The sequence below is a fragment of the Ovis canadensis genome, chromosome 3 (assembly GCF_042477335.2).
Source record: "Ovis canadensis isolate MfBH-ARS-UI-01 breed Bighorn chromosome 3, ARS-UI_OviCan_v2, whole genome shotgun sequence".
Taxonomy (NCBI): Eukaryota; Metazoa; Chordata; class Mammalia; order Artiodactyla; family Bovidae; genus Ovis; species Ovis canadensis.
The window spans coordinates 85,944,211-85,965,074 of NC_091247.1; the positions used below are offsets into that span (position 1 = coordinate 85,944,211).

The following is a 20,864-nucleotide window of genomic DNA, read 5'->3' on the forward strand; positions in this document are numbered from 1 at the left end:
ACTAACATTTTTCACCTCACACATTTGGATCTTATGCACTAATTTTAATTCTCTTTCATAGTTTATTTATCGGCAGATATTTAGGTTCCAGATTTTTTTTTTTTTTTGCAGTTAGAGACAATCCTCCATTGAAAAGGAACCATGTCTCTTCTGTGCATTTGGATAAGAATTCTCTGGCATGTAAATAACTTATCTAAATAGAAAAAGCTTCAATACTGTTTACTCAAATTCTCTAAAATAGTGTACCACACAACAAAAGTGTGTCTTCCCATTCTTTTTTTTTTTTTTTAAAGGTACAAAAGATGCAGGCCCCTTGGGGTGACTTGGGTGAGATTTTCTGTAAGACTTTCCTTTAGGAAAGTCCTTTCCTACTGAGGACTTTTAAGTTGCAGAACCTAAATAGAATTTTTCTGAATTTCTGTCTTGTTGCTTAGAGCCTCCCAAGCCATTATTTATTCTAGCGTTTCTTAACTAGTCAACAAAATTCACTTCATAAACTGCCACCTTTTTAGAAATAATGTAACTTAATTTCAGTTGAAAATTTGCTAATCTTAAGGTATATGCACATATATTTAAATTTATGCTTTAAGAGTTGGTTATTATTTGATGATAAACTTTGAGAGAAATATTTTGTGATCTATTTACATTTTTCTTCTATTTAGATAAATGCATAAAAAGCATTTTTATTCTTCAGTGTTTTATTTTTTTAATAGATTCAGATTTTATTCTTTGCTCAGTGTGGGGAATAATTTAAATCCTCCATATTGAGGAAAATCAGCTTTGTTTTATATAAACTTAAAAGCCAACCAGAGTCAAATCATGTTTAATAACATGAACAGTTTTAAATTAGAAGTGAGTATATAACGAACAGTTTTAAATCAGAAGCCAATACTTTGGCCACCTGATGTGACGAGCTGACTCATTGGAAAAGACCCTGATGCTGGGAACGACTGAAGGCAGGAGGAGAAGGGGACGACAGGATGCAGTGGCTGGATGGCATCGCCGACTTGATGGACGTGAGTTTGAGTGAGCTCTGGGAGTTGATGATGGACAGGGAAGCCCGCCGTGCTGCAGTCCATGGGGCTGCAGAGTCAGACATGACTGAACAACATTTTTGTCTCCCAGAGAAATAACTTTTAGTTACTTTGTCTTTTATTAACAATGTTTGGGCATACTAAATTTATCTTTTTTAAATGCTATTTTTAAAACAGCAGTGGCAATAAGAAAATATCCTTCATTCTTGAAAATTTTTTTAGTATAGTCTTGTTGTTTAGTTGCTAGGTTGTGTCGAACTCTTTTGCGACCCCATGGACAGGCTCCTGTGCCCATGGCATTTCCCAGGCAAGAATACTGAAGTGGGTTGTTCAGTATTCTTTAAATGGAAACAGCAAAGATTCTATGTCATAACTGCTGGTTACTGTGGAAACAGTAGATTACAAGTGGGAAATAATGTTTGAGTCTTATAGGAAAACATTTTTTTGTTTATCTCATGATTTGAGAGTAATGAAGAAAGGAAAAGTATTTTTAAAGCTTGGTGATTTAGGATGGTCTTGTTGGTCAGATGGGCAAAGCTGATGGGGGAAAGTATCTGATGTATGACATTACTGGAAGGTCTCTTGGAGTCTTTAAAGTTTTCATTTTTACCATTTGCATCATAGTTCCAGTTTTATGAGAAATTTAACTAAGTTATTAATAACAGTATTTTATAGGAGCAAATTGTTAAACTCTTTTTTGTGGTACCTGTTTGGCTAATAGCTACTTCTCTTCTTAAAAAAGTTTGTTTTGAAGTCCAAGTTTATGTCTTTGTCAGTATGCTTATTGTGGGCTGCATCTGGGCAGGGAAAGGGAAGCCTGCTAATTAAAAGCTCACCAGGTGATTGATGATGGCTCCAGACCAATACTTTTCAACCCTAGCTGTATATCATATTAACAAATTAGAAAAATTTTTATATTTTGGAAGTATGAGTGTCTATGTACACTGCCTCTTTTCGCTTTATACGGCATCCAGAGCAGCTCAACTAGAGTGGTTAGCAGTCTCCCAGGAAAATGGAGGATTATAGCATAGCTTGAAACCTGTTTTCCGTTACTGAAAACTTTAGCACCACTGGAAACTACATGAAATAAAATAAAATGACTGATCTTTACTTTCTAAATACCTGTACAGTACCATGATCATCAGTACTCTGTTCAGAGGACCATCAGTGTTGGCATCACAACATTATCATGTTGGGAGTTAGAAATGCAGTTTTAGCCTCCCATCCCAGATTGCCTGAATCAGAATGTTCATTTTGAGAAGAGCCAGGTGATTCATATGCATGTAAAAAGTTTGAGAAATACTAATGTAGAGGAAATAACACTAAATAAAACCACAGTCAGGGCTCCCTCCACACGGTGGTCCAATCATGTGTTTTCCTTGTCTTAAAAATGAATGAGTTTGGCTGCATAATCTCTAAAGCCCCTGTGAGTGATATATTAGATTTAATTTTAAATATGGAGGCTAATTTTTAAGCATCTGTACTAGAACTTGAATGCCCTAAAATTTATTGACATTCTGGGGAGTGTGTTCATATATTCCCTTTATGCGTAAACACCTTGTAAGGAGTTTAAAAATGCCCCCCTCTCCAATTTAGAAAGCTGTTTCTTGAGTTCTTTTAAAAAAATATTTATTGTTTAACCATGATATCTTGGTGTGATGAGGACTCACAGGAATTGATTCACAAAGGAGTGAATTTGTCACTATTGGAGATACTCAGGATTACCTTTTTTGTTTTAATCTTTCATGGCACCATCCTGCCCCTCCCAGTCACTAAAATGCTGTGGAAGTAGCAGAAAGATTGAGAAGTACAGTCTGAGAGACCTTTTCTCACTTGTAATAGCTCTGCTCTATATTTCTATCTTTTGTACTTAGGTCTACTTCATTTCCTAATAAAGCCTCTTTTAGCCTCACCACATGAAAAACTTACTATTATGGGAAATTTCAGATATGTACAGAAGAGAACAACGTTGGAAACCTGTGTATATACATCTCCAAGATTAAATGATTATCAATACAATGGCCACTTTCTTTTATCTATTTTCCGTACCCAGCCTCCCTACCAGATTACTTTGAAGCAAATAACAGATTATATGAATGTTCTGTGTCTTTAAAAGAGTAAAGGTTTTTAAAGAAACAGCCTTGGTACTGTTACCGTGCTAGAAAAATAATTCTTTAACACCAAATATCCAGAGTTTGGATCTCCCTGATCACTTCAGGTTTGTTGTAGTTGCTTTGCTTGAACAAGGCCCTGCATTTGGTTGATATGGCTCTTGAGTCTCCTTCTCTTTTTCCCCCTTTGTTTTTTCAATTTTTTGTCCAGGTTTGCTTGCAGTGAAATTTCCTATATTCTCGTTTCCTGACTCCATCTCTGTGGTGGTAGTGAATGTGTCTGTGTTCTTTCCCATAGTTAGATCTAGAGGCTTGATCAGTTTGATGTTTTTAAAAATTTTCCTCAAACACACTGTCTTTGGTGGTATCTTTTGGTTTCTGATACCTCACAGTTCAGTTCAGTTCAGTCACTTTGTATCCAACTCTTTGCAACCTCAAGGACTGCAGCCAGGCTTCCTTGTCCATCACCAATTCCTGGAGTTGACTCAAACTCATGTTCATTGAGTCAGTGATGCCATCCAACATCTCATCCTCTGTTGTCCCCTTCTTCTCCCACCTTCAGCCTTTCCCAGCATCAGGGTCTTTTCCAGTGAGTCAGTTCTTCACATCAAGTGACCAAAGTATTGAAGCTTCAGCTTCAGCATCAGTCCTTCCAATGAGTATTTAGGACTGATTTTCTTTAGGATTGACTGGTTGGATCTCCTTGCAGTCCAAGGGACTCTCTCAAGAGTCTTCTCCAACACCACAGTTCAAAAGCATCAATTCTTCAGTGCTCAGCTTTCTTTGCAGTCCAGCTCTCACATCCATACATGACTACTGAAAAAACTATAACTTTGACTACTTGGAACTTTGTTGGCAAAGTGATGTCTCTGCTTTTTAATATGCAGTCTAGGCTGGTCATAGCTTTTCTTCCAAGGAGCAAGCGTCTTTTAATTTCATGGCTGCAGTCACCATCTGCAGTGATTTTGGAGCCCCCCCAAAATAAAGTCTGTCACTGTTTCCATTGTTTCCCCATCTATTTACCATGAAGTGATGGGACTAGATGCCATGATCTTCTTTTTCTGAATGTTGAGTTTTAAGCCAACTTTTTCACTCTCCTCTTTCACTTTCATCAAGAGACTCTTTAGTTCTTCTCTGCTTTCTGCCATAAGGGTGATGTCATCTGCATATCCTGGCAATCTTGATTCCAGCTTGTGCTTCATCTAACCCGGCATTTCGCATGATGTCCATGAAACTTTTGATTGTCTCTTTGTGATGTTGCTGCTGCTGCTAAGGTGCTTCAGTCGTGTCAACTCTCTGCGACCCCATAGACAGTAGCCCACCAGGCTCCACAGTCCCTAGGTTTCTTCAGGCAAGAACACTGGAGTGGGGTGCCATTTCCTTCTCCAATGCACAAAAGAGAAAAGTCAAAGTGAAGCAGCTCAGTCGTGTCTGACTCTTCATGACCCCATGGACTGCAGCCTACCAGGCTCCTCCGTCCATGGGATTTTCCAGACAAGAGTACTGGAATGGGGTGCCGTTGCCTTCTCCACTTTGTGATGTTAAGGGTGGGTTAATCTATCCATTGTAATCTGTCCCCTTTGCTTTTCACTCAGTTGTTTTAGCAGTCTTCGTGCATTGCTGCCTTTTGAAGTCCTCATTTCTAGGGAATGAAGACTACCTGAATTTTCTTTAAGACCTTACTACTAAATTGTTTCCTGGATAAGCAGTCTTAAGTCAGATCATTAGTTCCTATAAGTGTGTTTTATTTCCAATTGAGTTTTGTTTTAGGGAATCTTTCTATATCATGGTTGATCTTGAAAATGAAAAGAAAATTGGACAAAAATTTTTCAGGCATAATGATTAAGAATATAAACTAGACACGTAACATATAAATAAATGAATGTATTATTACTTAGCAATGATCATATGGCTTCCCTGATGGCTCAGTGGTAAAGAATCCGCCTGCCAGTACTGGAGACTTACGTCCCATTCCTGGGTTGGGAAGATCCCCTGGAGAAGGAAATGACAACCCAAGTCCAGTATTCTTGCCTGGAAAATCCCATGGACAGAGGAGCCTGGTGGGCTGCAGTCCATGGAGTCGCAAAAGAGTCAGACAGGACTTAGCAACTAAACAATGATTATATATTTACTGCTAATGCAACCTTTTAAGGAGTATTTCTTCTTAAACTAGGTTGGCTGAATTATTAGATGGACCAGGGGTCGAACCCGTGCCTTCTGCAGTGGAAGCAAGGAGTCCTAACCACCAAACTGCCAGGGAATTCCCTATAACCAACCTCTTCTTAAGAGCAAGATAAAGTGCAAGTCAGGAGTCCTTCATTCCTTGGTAGAATTTGCTTTAGCAAGTTAAGTCTGCATTATTCCAAAGATCTTATAATTATTTCCAAAATTAATATTAAGATTAATATTTTTCTTGGCGATTCTTTAAAACTTTGAATAGCAAATGTCTCCAGTGATTACTTGCTTTTTCCGCTTTGAAAGTGCTTTCTAGCTGAACTATTTTGAGTGAGATTCTAACAATCAGGTCAGATTTGCCTTGAAACTATGCATTGTTGTATCTTTCTTGGCTTTACTTATGCACTCACTTCCTGAAAATTTTTGGTTGTTGATGTTAGTGATTCAGTTAGTTAGTTCTTTCTGAAATTCCACTAACATTATGGGAAAATTCTTCAGTCCATCTGTAATGGCACTTAACATTGCCATTGAATTTTCAGTGCCAGTTTTCTTCCTAAACCTCTCAAACCGTCTTTTAAGCTAAAAACTTTTTCCTTTGATAGCTCACTTATTTGGTTCAGAGTTTTGTGGATTTGCTGATACATAATACTCTATCAAGTTTTCCCGCATTGATAATCAGCCTGTCCATTTTAACAGAAAGACTGGTGACTATATTGACCTACAGATCTCTGCGGCTTTCAGTTATATTTTCTTGTCTTTCACAACTGTATTTTGTTGAACATGATAGTTTGAACCTGGAAGATAACTCGTACTCTTTGATATATCACTTCGGTAGATTTAAATGCCATCCTTTATTTCTAGAGTGACAATTTTTTTACTTAAGAATTTTTTTTTTTGGTGATTTATATATATATATTTTTTGAGATCATAGTTAAAGCAAAAAAGTACCAGAGTTTGAAGAAAATATGCAAAAAGTAGAGAGCAGAGTATGTATTTGTGTTGAGCACCGAATCCAGATTTTTTTCTGGATTATTAACCTCAGCTCATTAGCCAATGATCCTTAATTTTGAGTTGTTCACAGTGTTTATAGTTATAAATTTGAATTTTGACCCTGATTGTGGTAATATTAATTGTAATAAAGGTCATGGAAGCAGAGGAGGGTTATTGAAAATCCATTTCTTTCTGAGGCTTTGTCTATATGTCTGTAAGAGAGGCAGCAGTGGGACTTTAACCAGTTCTGTTGTCTGTTGTGTGTTTATAGCCAGTTCCAGCTTTTTAACCCCATTCAGCTGAGAGAACCACAGTTATTCTAATGGAAAAAAACACGGTTTGCTTTATAATGTTAAATTGAAACAAAACATTCTTGACTGAGCATTCTGTAAGAAGTAAATCATTGATATATTATGCGAGCAACTGTATATCAACTAAATCTTTTCAATTAGTTTTCAGCGTTAAATTATGTGTTGTATAGAAGGTACCCCTCTGTGCTCTAAAATATGCAAGCAGCACATGATTTTTTTTGAATTTAAAAAACTATCTGCAAAATATACTGTTTAAGCATTTAATAATTTGCTACTGTTGAATTAAGGGACTTCCCTGGTAGCTCAATGGTAAAGAATCCGCCTGCCAAGCAGGAGACGTGGGTTCAATCCCTGGGTCTTGAAGATCCCCTGGAGAGGAAATGACAACCCAATCTGTATTCTTGCCTGGGAAATCTCATGGACAGAGGAGCCTGGTGGGCTACAGTTATGTGGTCGCAAAAGTCAGACACGACTTAGCGACTAAACATAGAATTAAAGTAACTTCTGGGTTACAGTTTATGACTATGTGTTTTCTTAAAGCTGCCTAGATTATGAATAGACAGTCATACAAGAGGAAACAAATATGCACAGAAAAATGATCAGCCTCAGTCAAGGATATGCGTATTAAAGCAAAATGGATACTGTGACTAAAGAAATGAGTTTTAAATTTTCATTTTAGTTTATGTTTTAAAAACAATTTTGTCAGTATAGGTTTACATATGAATGGGAAATGATTGTTTGGTATTTGATTCAGTTATTGGAAAACTTATGTTGGGAACACCTTGTGTATGTAGATCTTATCTATTTGTAAATTTTATGAAATCTAAGTGATCATGTATTTTTGGTAAGCATTTATGTCTGAGTTGAAAGGTGCTATAAGTGTAAAATACACAGTGAATTTCAAAGACAGTGAAAGAGAAATGTAAATAACCTTAATTTTAAAACATTGATTTTGAGTCAAAATGAGAATATGTGTGTTGCATAAATTAAAATTATTTGCTGCTTTTTTACTCTTTAATGTGACTAAAGAGAACTAAAAATTACCTATGTGACTCATCTCTCGTGTGGACGGGCCTATCCTATATTGGTCATTTTTTGTCTCCATCTAGTAGTTACTGAGACAGGGTTGTTATCTCCAAATATGAATATGCATTTGTCTGTTTTTCTCTTTAATCCATGTAGTTTAAGTCTCTTATTTAGGGTTGTTATGTTTTTCTGATGGTGATCCATTTTATATCTAGAAACACTTTTAGTCTCGACATCTACTTTGACATTCTTACAGCTGCACTGTTTTTCCTATGGTTATTTGTATATGTATCTTTTTTTCCTGCCTTTTACTCTCAACCTTTCTCTTGATTCGAGAAGGAAATGGCAACCCACTCCAGAACTCTTACCTGGAAAATTCCATGGACAGAGGAGCCTGGGAGGCTGCAGTCCATGGGGTTGCAAAGAGTTGGACACGACTGAGCGACTTCACTTTCTCTTGATAAAAGTGAAAGAGGAGAGTGAAAAAGTTGGCTTAAAACTCAACATTCAGAAAACGAAGATATGGCATCTGGTCCCATCACTTCGTGGGAAATAGATGGGGAAACAGTGGAAACAGTGTCAGACTTTATTTCTTTGGGCTCCAAAATCCCTGCTGATGGTGACTGCAGCCATGAAATTAAAAGACGCTTACTGCTTGGAAGAAAAGTTATGACCAACCTAGATAGCATATTCAAAAGCAGAGACATTACTTTGCCAACTAAGGTCCGTCTAGTCAAGGCTATGGTTTTTGCAGTGGTCATGTATGGATGTGAGAGTTGGACTGTGAAGAAGGCTGAGCGCCGAAGAATCAATGCTTTTGAACTGTGGTGTTGGAGAGTCCCTTGGACTGCAAGGAGATCAACCCTGGGATTTCTTTGGAAGGAATGATGCTAAAGGTGAAACTCCAATACTTTGACCACCTCATGCGAAGAGTTGACTCACTGAAAAAGACTCTGATGCTGGGAGGGATTGGGGGCAGGAGGAGAAGGGGACGACAGAGGATGAGATGGCTGGATGGCATCACCGACTCGATGGACTTGAGTCTGAGTGGACTCCGGGAGTTGGTGATGGACAGGGAGGCCTGGCGTGCTGCGATTCATGGGGTTACAAAGAGTCGGACACAACTGAGCCACTGAACTGAACTGATCACTGCTTTTATATTAAAAGAGCTGCTGCTTAACACAGTATACAGCTTTGCTTTTATTACCCAGTGTGACAATCTCTTGTGTTTTCGTTGGAATGTTTATTAACTTTTAATGTAATTATTTCACTGGATTTAAGTTTGCCATCTTGCTGTTTGTTTTCCATTTGATCCTTTTGTCATTTGTTCTTATTTTTTCTTTGGGCTAATTGGATATTTTTTAGTGTTTCATTTTGGTTCCTTACTGTCTCTTTTAGCTTATACTTTACTTTTTTAGTCCTTGTGCTAGAGCCAATAGTATGCATCTGTAATGTATCAAAGTCCATTTGGAATCAGTGTTTTTATCGCTTTCCACTTCAGAATCTTAATAACCTTAGAATGTAATTTATTTGTCCCCACGTATTTGTCGTAATTTTTAAAAATCTTCTACATACTTTATAAACCCCGCATTGCAGGCTATATTTTTGTTCTAAATGATCAATTATCTTTTAAGGACATTACTTGGGGGAAACAACCAGTTTTTAATTTTTGTATCCATTTATTTGCTACTTTGGATACTATAGGAGGGAGTGAGGAGGCTTTCCATCTGGTATAATTTCTTTTCAGCTTGAAGAATGAAGAACATCATTTAGCATCTCATGTGATGCATATCTTCTGGTGACAAATTTGTGTAGCTTTTTTGCTCATTGTCTGTATATTAGTTTCATTTTTTGATAATAGTTTCTCAATATAGAAGTCTCAGTTGGCATTTTTTTTTTAATTTAAACACTCTAAAGATATTATTTTGTTGTCTTCTGGCTTCCATTGCTTCTGATGAAAAGTAGTCATTTGAATTATTCCCTTTACCGTCTGGTGGCTTAGATGCTAAAGAATCCTGTGGAAGACCTGGGTTCCATCCCTGGGTTGGAAAGATTCCCTGGAGAAGAGAATGGCTGCCCACTCCAGTATTCTGGCCTGGAGATTTCCATGGGTTGTATAGGCCATGGGGTCTCGAAGAGTTGGACACCGTTCAGTGACTTTCACTTTCTTCACCACATCACTTCTTTAAAAATTTTCCCTTTAATTTATCTTTGGTTTTTAGCACTCTGACTGATGTGGTTTTCTTTTTGTGTTTACCCTATTTGAGGTTTGCTTGTTGGATATATGTCTCTGACACCAAATTTAGTAACATTTGACTCAGTTCAGTTCAGTCACTCAATCATGTATGACTCTTTGCGACCCCATGGACTGCAGCATGCCAGTCTTCCCTGTCCACCAACTCCCCAAGCTTGCTCAAACTCATGTCCGTCCAGTCGGTGATGCCATCCAACCATCTCACCCTTTGTCATCCCCTTCTCCTCCTGCCTTCAGTCTTTCCTAGCATCAGGATCTTTTCTAAGGAGTCAGTTCTTTCTCATCAGGTGGCCAGAGTCTGTCCAGTGAATATTTCATTTTAATTATTGTACTTTTCAGCTCTAGAATATTCGTTTCCTATTCATCTGTTTATTGGCTGAAACTCCCTAACTATTCACTTATTAAGAGCTTATTGAACATATTTGTAATGTTTTCTTCAAAGCTTTTGTTGAACATCTGGGCCACTGCAGGATTGTTTTCTGCAACTGCTTTTTTTTTTTTCCCTTTACTGTGGGCCACATTTTCTTCTCTGCATTTCTGATGATTTCTGATCATGTTCTTTAATTGTATGTGTGCATTCTGGAGATTCTGGATTCTGTTGTCTAATTTGTGTTGGTGGCTCAGACGGTGAAGCGTCTGTCTACAATGTGGGAGACTTGGGTTCGATCCCTGGGTCGGGAAGATTCCCTGGAGAAGAAAATGGCAACCCACTCCAGTATTCTTGCCTGGAAAATCCCATGGTTGGCGGAGCTTGGTGCAGGCCACTGTCCGTGGGGTCGCAAAGAGCCAGGCACGACTGAGCGACTTCACTCACTTCAAAGTTCAGTTACTAATTGCTCTTGACCTTTTATAGGCTTGACTTTGTATCTTTTTAGTATGACTCTGTAGAAAGCTTAGAGGAAATCCTCCTAACCTGGGGATAGTAAATCTCCAAAGTGTCTCCTCTCTTTTCAGGTCTTAGTGTTAGGCTTTGTTTGGGTGGATCTTAAGTAGAATCTCCAAAGTGTCTCCTCTCTTTTCAGGTCTTAGTGTTAGGCTTTGTTTGGGTGGATCTTAAGTAGACCTTAAAATAGATAAGCATGGGCTTTGAATCTAAGATACGGTCTTCCTGGTGTTTTAGCTTGCTGCCTGAGGTGCTCTGCCCACCACAGTGGCTGGGCCAAAATGTCCCAGTGTCCCGGTTCAGTTTGACTTCTGGTATCTCTGTTCCTCTTACAACGCTGTGGTTGCTGCTTTTTGGTGAGCCTTGTGCAGCGTGTTCTCCTGTGCCTGTGAAGCTTGTCGCCCTTGGCCTGGGACTTCCGGGCTCTGCCTCTGCATTGGTGGTGTTCGGTCCCAGTCGTGTTGGGCTCTTTGCGGCCCTGTGGACTGCAGGATGGTGGGCTTCTCTGCCCTTCGCCATCTCCTGTTTGCTCTGACTCATGTCCATTGAGTTGGTGATGCCATCCAACCATCTGTTCTCTGCCATCCCCTTCTCCTGCTTTCTGCCTTTCCCAGCATCAGGGTCTTTTCTAATGGCTCTTCACATCAGGTGGCCCAAGTGCTGGAGCTTCAGCTTCAGCATCAGTCCTTCCAATGAATACTTCTGCACGGTTCCTTTTTCTCTGTCCTGTCTCACAGCTTCCCACCCCACTGCCTGTAGTAGTCCTGAGCTCAGATCTTTGCCTGTGCTTTGGTTCGCCACTCTAGGTTTAGGAAATCGTTCCTAGGCAGAGAGAGGCTGTGGATGGGTGTGTGTGTGTGTGTGCACGTGTGCGTGTGTGTGTGTATGCAGGTGCACACAGAGGCACCATGGGTGGGGGGTGTGTGTGTGTAATCTTTTCCCAAGGATTCTTCTCTCTGCTCATCGCTTGAAAAAAGATGCCGTGTATATTTAGTTTAGTTTTATAGTTTGTGACGGAGGGCCAGTCTGGTAGCAATTATTCTAATGACTGAAAGAAGCAGCCTCCAATGTTGTTTCTGTCTCCCACCGCAACTCCCAAGTGAGCCTGTGTTTTTAAAAACAAAGCAAAACAGAATTGGGGGAGATTTGTACTACTTTGTGATCTGCCTTTTTCCTGGTGATTTTATACCAGTCTTAAAGATAACTTTAATTTCTTAAACGTGTATATGTGTTTTAAAGCTGCATAATATGTCAATATGTAGTTAAAATATTGGGGCATTTTCCAGTTTTGAGACATTCAGCATTAATTTTTACTACCATAAATAATACTGATAAACCAACTTGTATATCTTTGTTAGCATCTTTATTTATTTTCTTGTAATAAATATCTAAAATAGGTTTGCCATGATATAACCTCTTTAAAGCTTTTAAAATATGTGCTGAAATAAACTGTTGAGCAGGTACATACCTGAGGCCTGTCCATTGATACATTTCTCCCTTTCCATACCCCTAAATCTAACCAAGGTCTTAAATCTGTCTTCACTCAAAATCTCTACTGATACCATCCTTATTCTCATCACCACCATCTGTCAGGGAAATTAAATAAATAGTCTTGTTTAGGCTTCAGAGACAAAGCAGAGTAGGCCTCTGACCTGGCTTCTAAACTGCCTGGACACTGCCTAGTCTGTGAGTGACCAACCAGGAGTGACTTATATATACTTATATACTATTTTTATTTTGTTACAGAGTGTAGATGTGGAACAAATAAATACCAGACACCAAAATATCACTTTGCTTTTTAACTAATTTTTGTAAATAGACTAAATGCACTGAATCCACGCCACTTTCCATAAAAATTTGTTTTAAGTTTTTATTTGGAATGTGAATAATAACTTAAAATATACTTTCATTGCTTCTGAAAAGTGAAATACTTTTTACTTGGTTCTCTTTCTACAAGTTTAGTTTTGGGTTGATGAAATCTAATGCTAGTAGCATTTTATTGTAATGTAGATTTACAGCACCTTTTATTGTCATAGCTTCTAATTAAGCTTGAAGTTTTCAAATGTACTTAGGTCAGTCCTGAAGTGTCACTTTTTCAGGTCAGTCCTGAAGTGTTGAAATATGTACTGAATGCATAAATTTGGCAAATATAAGATAAAGTATGATTCAACGGCCCAAAAAAAGGCAAAATGATAGGTGTCTTTTTTTTTTTTAATAATTGACTTTTACGTTTTAAAGCAGTTTAAAATGGTTCACAGCAAAATAGAGCACAAAGGAGAGTGTTGAGGCCCCCCCACTTCCTCACACACCTACAACCCTACCAACATCCCACCCCAGAGTGGTATATTTGTTACAGTCAGCGAACTTTCATTGACAAATTATTATCATCCAAAGTCCAGAGTTTACAGTAGGTTTCACTTTGGGAGTTGTGTATCCTGTGGGTTTTGGCAAACGTGTGATGTGTCTCTAACATTAGTTTTGTCACTCGCGTGTATGTTCCTCGGCTCTTTGTCTCGTCACAACAGAGATTTGGAGTGACGGACACTAAAGCCCCCTCGGCGTGTCACAGCTCTCAGGTCTTGGATAGACCGTGTTATAGCTCTCAGGTCTCGAATGGACCATGTTATAGCTCTTAGACAAATCAGTGTTACAGCCCAGTGTTATAGCTCTATTTTATTTAGAAGATAGCAGGAAAATCCATCTTTGAGGTGTGAGAGTATGTCTATCCAAAGACATGAGGAGAAGAGCATCCCAGCGTTGGGGGAGGGGAGAGAGAGAGAGCTGGCTTTGGCTCCTTTTTTTATATGTTTATCTCTCCCTGGGCCTGTCCTGTGTAAATTGGGCCAGCCAGGAGTGTTGTTTATTTTACCTGAGGTCCTCACTCCGATCCTCGGATCTTCTTTTGTTCTATTTTTGCGGGCTTTTCCCTTCCTTGTCTTTTAGCCACCGCCATTTTGGACTCCCTTTCTCTATTCTACCTACCTAACAGTTTCATCAGAGAAGGCAACGGCACCCCACTCCAGTACTTTGCCTGGAAAATCCCATGGATGGAGGAGCCTGGTAGGCTGCAGTCCATGGGGTCGCCAAGAGTCAGACACGACTGAGTGACTTCACTTGTCACTTTTCACTTTCATGCATGGGAGAAGGAAATGGCAACCCACTCCAGTGTTGTTGCCTGGAGAATCCCAGGGACGGGGGAGCGTGGTGGCTGCCGTCTATGGGGTCGCACAGAGTCGGACACGACTGAAGTGACTTAGCAGTAGCAGCAACAGTTTCAAAGCCCTGAAATTCTTCTGTCCTCCACCTACTCATCTCTGTTTTCCCCAACCCTTGGTAAATACTGACTTTTGTTTTTAAACAAAGGTAGTGTGTTTTTTTTTCTTTTGTAGGCTTTGTAGCAAATAGGTTAAGTATATTAGGTAAACTATATTGGCGGGCTGAAACCTACTTTCCCAGCAATCTCTTAGTATTGAAAAGTGGAAATGAAATCAGTATTCTCTGCATAGAATTTAACTTCAGTTTAAAATCTTAAGTAATGCTACATTTAAAAAGACTTCCAGTTGTAGGTGATCACTATTAATATTTACAGGTATTCTAAATAAATTTGCATGTAATTCTTAATTTTTTTCCCCTCAATGTCCTATATCAGTATTTGATGGCTGAAATACTTCGCCTGTCTTTAGTCCAAACTTGGTAGAGCAGGTGTGGTGGGAGTGAAGTCAGCTGAGCCATGTTGCTGTGCTCCAGAGTACCTTTGCAGTATTGGCGACATTTCCGTTTAGACGTCTGTTGACAGAAATAGTGACAAATATGCTGCCTGTGTATCTGTAGTATCTATCTTTATCCATGACATTAAAGGAAAACAGGCTACTGTAGTCAACTAATTTAGGTGAAATTTCAACTTAACAAAGATTTCCTGCCAAATGGTTAGTTTTTGTTTTTATTTTTAGGAAACCAACTAATGTTTTCTTTACGTTAAAGATAAGACTACTTGTTGGTTTTAACAAAATAGCAATCTCCAAATTTGGTCATTGTAATATTTTAGCGCTTTACTGGTTTTGAGTTCCTTTCAGTTGTGCACATAAGTATGTGGTCAGTTGTGTTTGGCTCTTTGTGGTCCCATGGGCTGTAGCCCACCAGGCTCCCCTGTCCATGGAATTTTCCAGGCAAGAATACTGGAGTGGGTTGCCATTTCCTACTCCAGGGTCTTTTAAATTAAAATGTATTATTTGTTAGGTCTTCGTCCTTTTATTTGTGATTTTTGTGATGAATATACTACTCTTGAGTTGCTAGAAGTATTTCCCAAACTAATTATATGATTGTTAAATTTGCTTATAAAACGGGTGGGAAGAGGCATGTGTAAAACTCCTGAGTAAAATATGTATGTTTCATTCATTCAAGAAATATTTATTAAACACTTGCTAGGTGCTAGGCGGTTTTCAAACGCTAAGAGCAAGAGTAGTCAACAGGGTGATTAGGATCCTTTTTTTGGTGGCCTGCACCTTCTATGCAGAAGGAGGAGCTGTGATGGACACATGTCAATGAATGAAAAAAGGTCATTTTTAAATACTGAAAAAGGCTGTGGGGAGAAAAACCCTGTTCTGTTAAAGTGATGGGTAGGATCTGTAATTTAGACAGAGTGAAAGCCACATGGAGGGGATAACATTTGCAGTGACACCTAAACGATGGAGAGGCAAGCCACTTGAATTTCCAAGGACAGAGCTTTCCAGACAGGGAAGAATAAAGACAAAGATTTTAAGGTGGGGAACAGGTTTGGCCTATTCAAGGAACAGCAGGAGGGCTAGATTGCCCAGAACTGTGGAGGCTGTGACCAGGAACTTGGAAGAATTTTTTTTTCCCCCCTCTATTTTCCGGTTACAGTGGGAAGCTAATTGAGAGTGTTAAGCAAGGGTTGGTAATCTAGGGGGGGACATATAATAAATAAGCACTTACATAAATATTCAAATGATGGGTGGATAAAATTTGGGGGAGTGTAGGAGGACTAGGAACCTTGGGAGAAGATACTCATGAGGCAATGACATTTAAACTGAGGCTTAAGGAATTAATTAGGGGAACAGCATGGGAAAGAGTATTCCATACAGAGGAATAGCATGGTGAAATATGAGTCTAGAAAAAGTTTAGTGGCATAAGACTCCGAAAAAGGCTAGCTTGTCTATTTGTAGTTTACAGAGGGGAAAATAGCACCAAATGGGGCAGGAGAGATTTGGCAGTGAGTACAGGGTTTTATGACAAAGGTCCATCTAGTCAAAAGCTATGGTTTTTCCAGTAATCACGTATGGATGTGAGAATTGGACCATAAAGAAAAGTGAAAGTGAAAGTGAAGTCGCTTAGTTGGGTCCGACTCTTTGAGACCCCGTGGACTGTAGCCCACCAAGCTCCTCCATCCATGGGATTCTCCAGGCAAGAATACTGGAGTGGATTGCCATTTCCTTCTCCAGGGGATCTTCCCAACCCAGGGATGGAACCCAGGTCTCCCGCATTGCAGACAGACGCTTTAATCTCTGAGCTACCATAAAGAAAGCTGGCCACCAAAGAATTGATGCTTTGAACTGTGGTGTTGGAAAAGACTTACGAGCTCCTTGGACTGCAAGGAGATCAAACCAGTCCATTCTAAAGGAAATCCTGAATATTCATTGGAAGGACTGATGCTGAAGCTGAAGCTCCAATACTTTGGCCACCTGATGCAGAGAACTGACTCAATAGAAAAGGTCATGATGCTGGGAAAGACTGAAGGCAGGAGAAAGGGTGGGACAGAGGATGAGATGGTTAGATGGCATCACCAACTCATTGGACATGAGTTTGAACAAGCTCCAGGAGTTGGTGGCGGACAGGGAAGCCTGGCATGCTGCAGCCTTTGGGGTGGCAGAGTCATTCATGACTGAGCGACTGAACTGAATTGAACTGAACAGGATTTTGTGAGGCACATGTACGATTTTAGCTGTTAATCCTCTGTAACAGTGATTTTTTAAAAATTTTAATTAAATTTTTGTATTTTATCAGTTTTATTAAATTAACCATTCTGTGTATAAAATTTTGTTTTTATACCCTTCTAAAAAATATCAAACATTTTCTTTTTTTTTTTTTGGACAGAGGGCCTCTCTCTCTCTCTTTCTTTTAATTTTTATTTTTACTTTATTTTACTTTACATGTAACAGTGATTTTAACGAGAGTAACTTAAGCACATGTGCATTTAATATTAGTAGTAGTTGCTACTCTGAGGATTAGATTGGAGAAGGGGGCAAGAAGGGAGACCAGTTTGGTTCCACTTTAAATGAGCTAGGATGGTGTTTTTGCTTTCACTTTTGTCTCAGGTTTAAAGGATTTGTTAAAATAAGCTACTTATTATATATGAATAAATAATACAAATATTTATTAGAGAATTACCTAGCTAACATTCAGTTCAGTTCAGTCATTCAGTCGTGTCCGACTCTTTGCGACCCCATGAATCACAGCATGCCAGGCCTCCCTGTCCATCACCAACACCCGGAGTTCACTCACGTCCATCGAGTCGGTGATGCCATCCAGCCATCTCATCCTCTGTCATCCCCTTCTCCTCCTGCCCCCAATCCCTCCCAGCATCAAGGTCTTTTCCAGTGAGTCAGCTCTTCTCATGAGGTGGCCAAAGTACTGGAGTTTCAGCTTCAGTATCAGTCCTTCCAGTGAACACCCAGGACTGATCTTTAGGATGGACTGGTTGGATCTCCTTGCAGTCCAAGGGACTCTTTCAAGAGCCTTCTCCAACACCACAGTTCAAAAGCATCAATTCTTCGGCACTCAGCTTCTTTTACAGTCTCACATCCATACATGACTATTGGAAAAACCATAGCCTTGACTAGACGGACCTTTGTTGGCGAAGTAATATCTCTGCTTTTCAATATGCTATCTAGGTTGCTAACATTAAAAGAATATACTAACATTAAAAGAAAAGAGAAATAGAGCAGAGAATACATCACCTAATTGGGTTTGACCAACATCCAGACGTAAACAACGCTAGGAAGTCTCGTGACACAGCACATCTGGAGTCCCAGTTGGAAAGGTCCCAGGCATCTACTCCGTGGGTGAGACATCAAAGGTTCAGGGTTCAGTTCAGGGTTCCCATTTGTAATCCCAGGATGCAAACTGATACCGTAATCAATCTGTGACCAAATTGCAAGCCTAGTTCCCTGTTAATGTTCTTTGTTTTGTCTTGTAAAACTGGGAATGTTGTTCAGCCTGAGGCTTGGTTGGCCAGGCCCCCTGCTGGGGCTCAGCCATCTCAAAACTCTTCCCCCCTTTTATCTGCAAGTCTTGCACTCGGAGCAGGCAGTCACTCCCAGTCACTCGCAGACCAGGCAGTGTCCAGGCAGTTTAGAAGCCAGGTCAGAGGCCTACTCTGCTTTGTCTCTGAAGCCTAAACAAGACTATTTAATTTCCCTGACAGATGGTGGTGATGAGAATAAGGATGGTATCAGTAGAGATTTTGAGTGAAGACACATTTAAGACCTTGGTTAGATTTAGGGGTATGGAAATGTTGAAATGTATCATGGACAGGCCTCAGGTGTGTACCTGCAAATGGGTAGACGGTGATGTTGTTACATAGCGACACTGGTCAATTAAAGGTGACTGTAGAGACTTAGCATCCTAAGGTTGCAAATAAAAGCTTCTCCTATGGGACTGATTATTGTGAAATTACAGTGCAGTATGTGCTCAGTCATGTCTGACTGTCTGCGTCCCTCTGGGTGTATCCTGTCAGGCTCCTCTGTCCATGGGAGTTTTCCAGGCAAGAATACTGGAGTGAGTTGCCATTTCCTTTCTCCAGGGGATCTTCCAGACTAAAGGATCCAACTGTCATCTCTTGTGTCTCCTGTACTGGCAGGCAGATTCTTTACCTCTGAGCCATTTACTGTCACTTTCTGACAAGCACATATAATGCTTCCTATGTATCAAGCATATTTCAACTCATTGAATCCTGATGACTTAATAGGTTGGTGATGTGACTATCCCCATGTTACAGATGAGAAGACAGGTGCAGAGAAGTTAAAAGATGTATCTAGACAGTTTTGCTTCCTGGTTCATTCTTAACTACTAATTAGGCTTGGAATGTTTTAATCACAGTTTGCATACTGTGTGGTAATTATCTAGACTCACCTAATGATACATTAAATTGGAATTTAACTTCCAAAAGTCTGATCCTGGGAAGTTTACTTTTTCGTGCATTTAGATAGCATACCTGGCTATATCTTTATAGCATTGAAACAAGCAGTGGTAATATCCTCTTTAATTAAATATTGCTTTCTTTTATTTTCTAAAATTCTTTGAAATTGCTTGGTCTTGGTGTGTGTGTGTGTGTGTGTGTGCGCGCGCGCGCGCTAAGTCACTTCAGTCGTGTTTGATTCTTTGCGACCCCATGGACTGTAGCCCGCCAGGCTCCTCTGTCTGTGTGATTCTCCAGGCAGGAATACTGGAGTGGGTTGCCATGCCCTCCTCCAGGGGATCTTCCTGACTTAGGTATTGAACCTGCATCTCTTATGTCTCCTGTATTGGCAGGCAAATTCTTTACCACTAATGCCACCCTAATTCTTTGAAATTGCTTGGTCTTTGTATTGTTACTGTTGGCAGCACCTTTTGAAATAGTGTTGCTTTTACTTTGTACGGTTAAATGTGCCTCGTAAAGTGAAGGTAAAGGCTCTAACGTGCATGCATACTCAGTCGCCCCATCGTGTCCAACTCCTTGTGACCCCATGGACTGTAGCCCGCCAGGCTCCCCTGTCTGTGGAATATTTCAGGCAAGAATACTGGAGTGAGTTGCCATTTCCCCCTCCAGGGGATCTTCCCACCCAGTGATTAAACCTGCATTGGCAGGTGGGTTCTTTGCCACCTGGGAAGCCCAAAGTCTCTAATAGTCTTTGGAAATCACATAAGCTAGATGTTTCTTTTTGTAAAGAGACTAAAAATTCATTAATGTAGGTATGTATCTTTGCTCTGAGAATAGTGTCTTTGTGGACTGATATTGGCACACTAATAGTGTGCCACTCCTCAGTGGACTGGCTGTCGTCTCCTCTGAGAGGGGAGGCTGTCATTGGGTTGAACGTAGTAGATGCCATATATTTCCTTAGATTGGAAACTGGCACTGAGTAGACAAGCTCAAGGGGGAGAGTCCCTTAAAGACACTGAAGTGGGAAAGGATAAGATCCCCCAGGAGTGTGCTAGTGGGATCAAGCAGTTGATAGGGAAGAAAGGCAGACAAGGTATTATTGTACATAGCCTCTGAAACTAGCTGTTTGTTGTTTAGTCACTAAGTTATGTCCAACTCTTTTGTGACCCCATGAACTGTAGCCCACCAGGCTCCACGGTCCATGGGGTTTCCCAGGCAGGAATACTGGAGTGGGCTGCCATTTCCTTTACCAGATGATCTTCCCAACGCAGAGATTTAATCTGCGTCTCCTGCATTGGCAGGCAGGTTCTTTACCACTGAGCCACCAGGGAAGCCGAAACTAGCTATTCGGTGGGTTAAAAAAAAACAAAATAGAAACCTAAACTTTAGAAAATTCTCTCTTCTGTTACATATTCTGTTGTTACTTTTTCATCTCTATTCAGTAAAGTTCTTCTGCAAAGGTTAACTTCTTGTTGTGTGCTGGGTGAACAGAAGAGTTTATGTAGCTGTTTCTTAGTGAAAGTCGCTCAGTTGTGTCCAACTCTTTGCAACCCCATGGGCTATATAGTATGTGGAATTCTCCAGGCCAGAATACTGGAGTGGGTAGCCTTCCCCTTCTCCAGGGGGTCTTCCCAACGCACGAGTTGAAGTGGGGTCTCCTGCATTGCAGGCAGATTCTTTACCAACTGAGCTAGCTGTTTCTTAGGAGTTATGTAATTTTGAAGGGCTGTCTATGGTGTTTGGTGAGAAAGGGTCCTAGAGGCAAATGAAACTCTGTCCCTCACTAATTGTCCTTCTTGTTTCTTTGTGTCTTCCACTGAAACATTAATCATGTGCTCTGTTTTAATAAGGAAGGCTATTCTTTTAGGTAACTTTTATTAAATTAGGACCCATTAGCTTTATCATGTGCCATTTTGGAAAACTTT

The 20,864-nt window shown here is 39.9% G+C and overlaps 1 protein-coding gene across 4 annotated transcripts in view; it reads left to right on the forward strand.

The window, feature by feature from the left end:
• ATL2 (atlastin GTPase 2) overlaps positions 1 to 20,864 on the forward strand; it is a 69,852-nt gene that overhangs the window by 9,589 nt on the left and 39,399 nt on the right. The window lies entirely within an intron of this gene.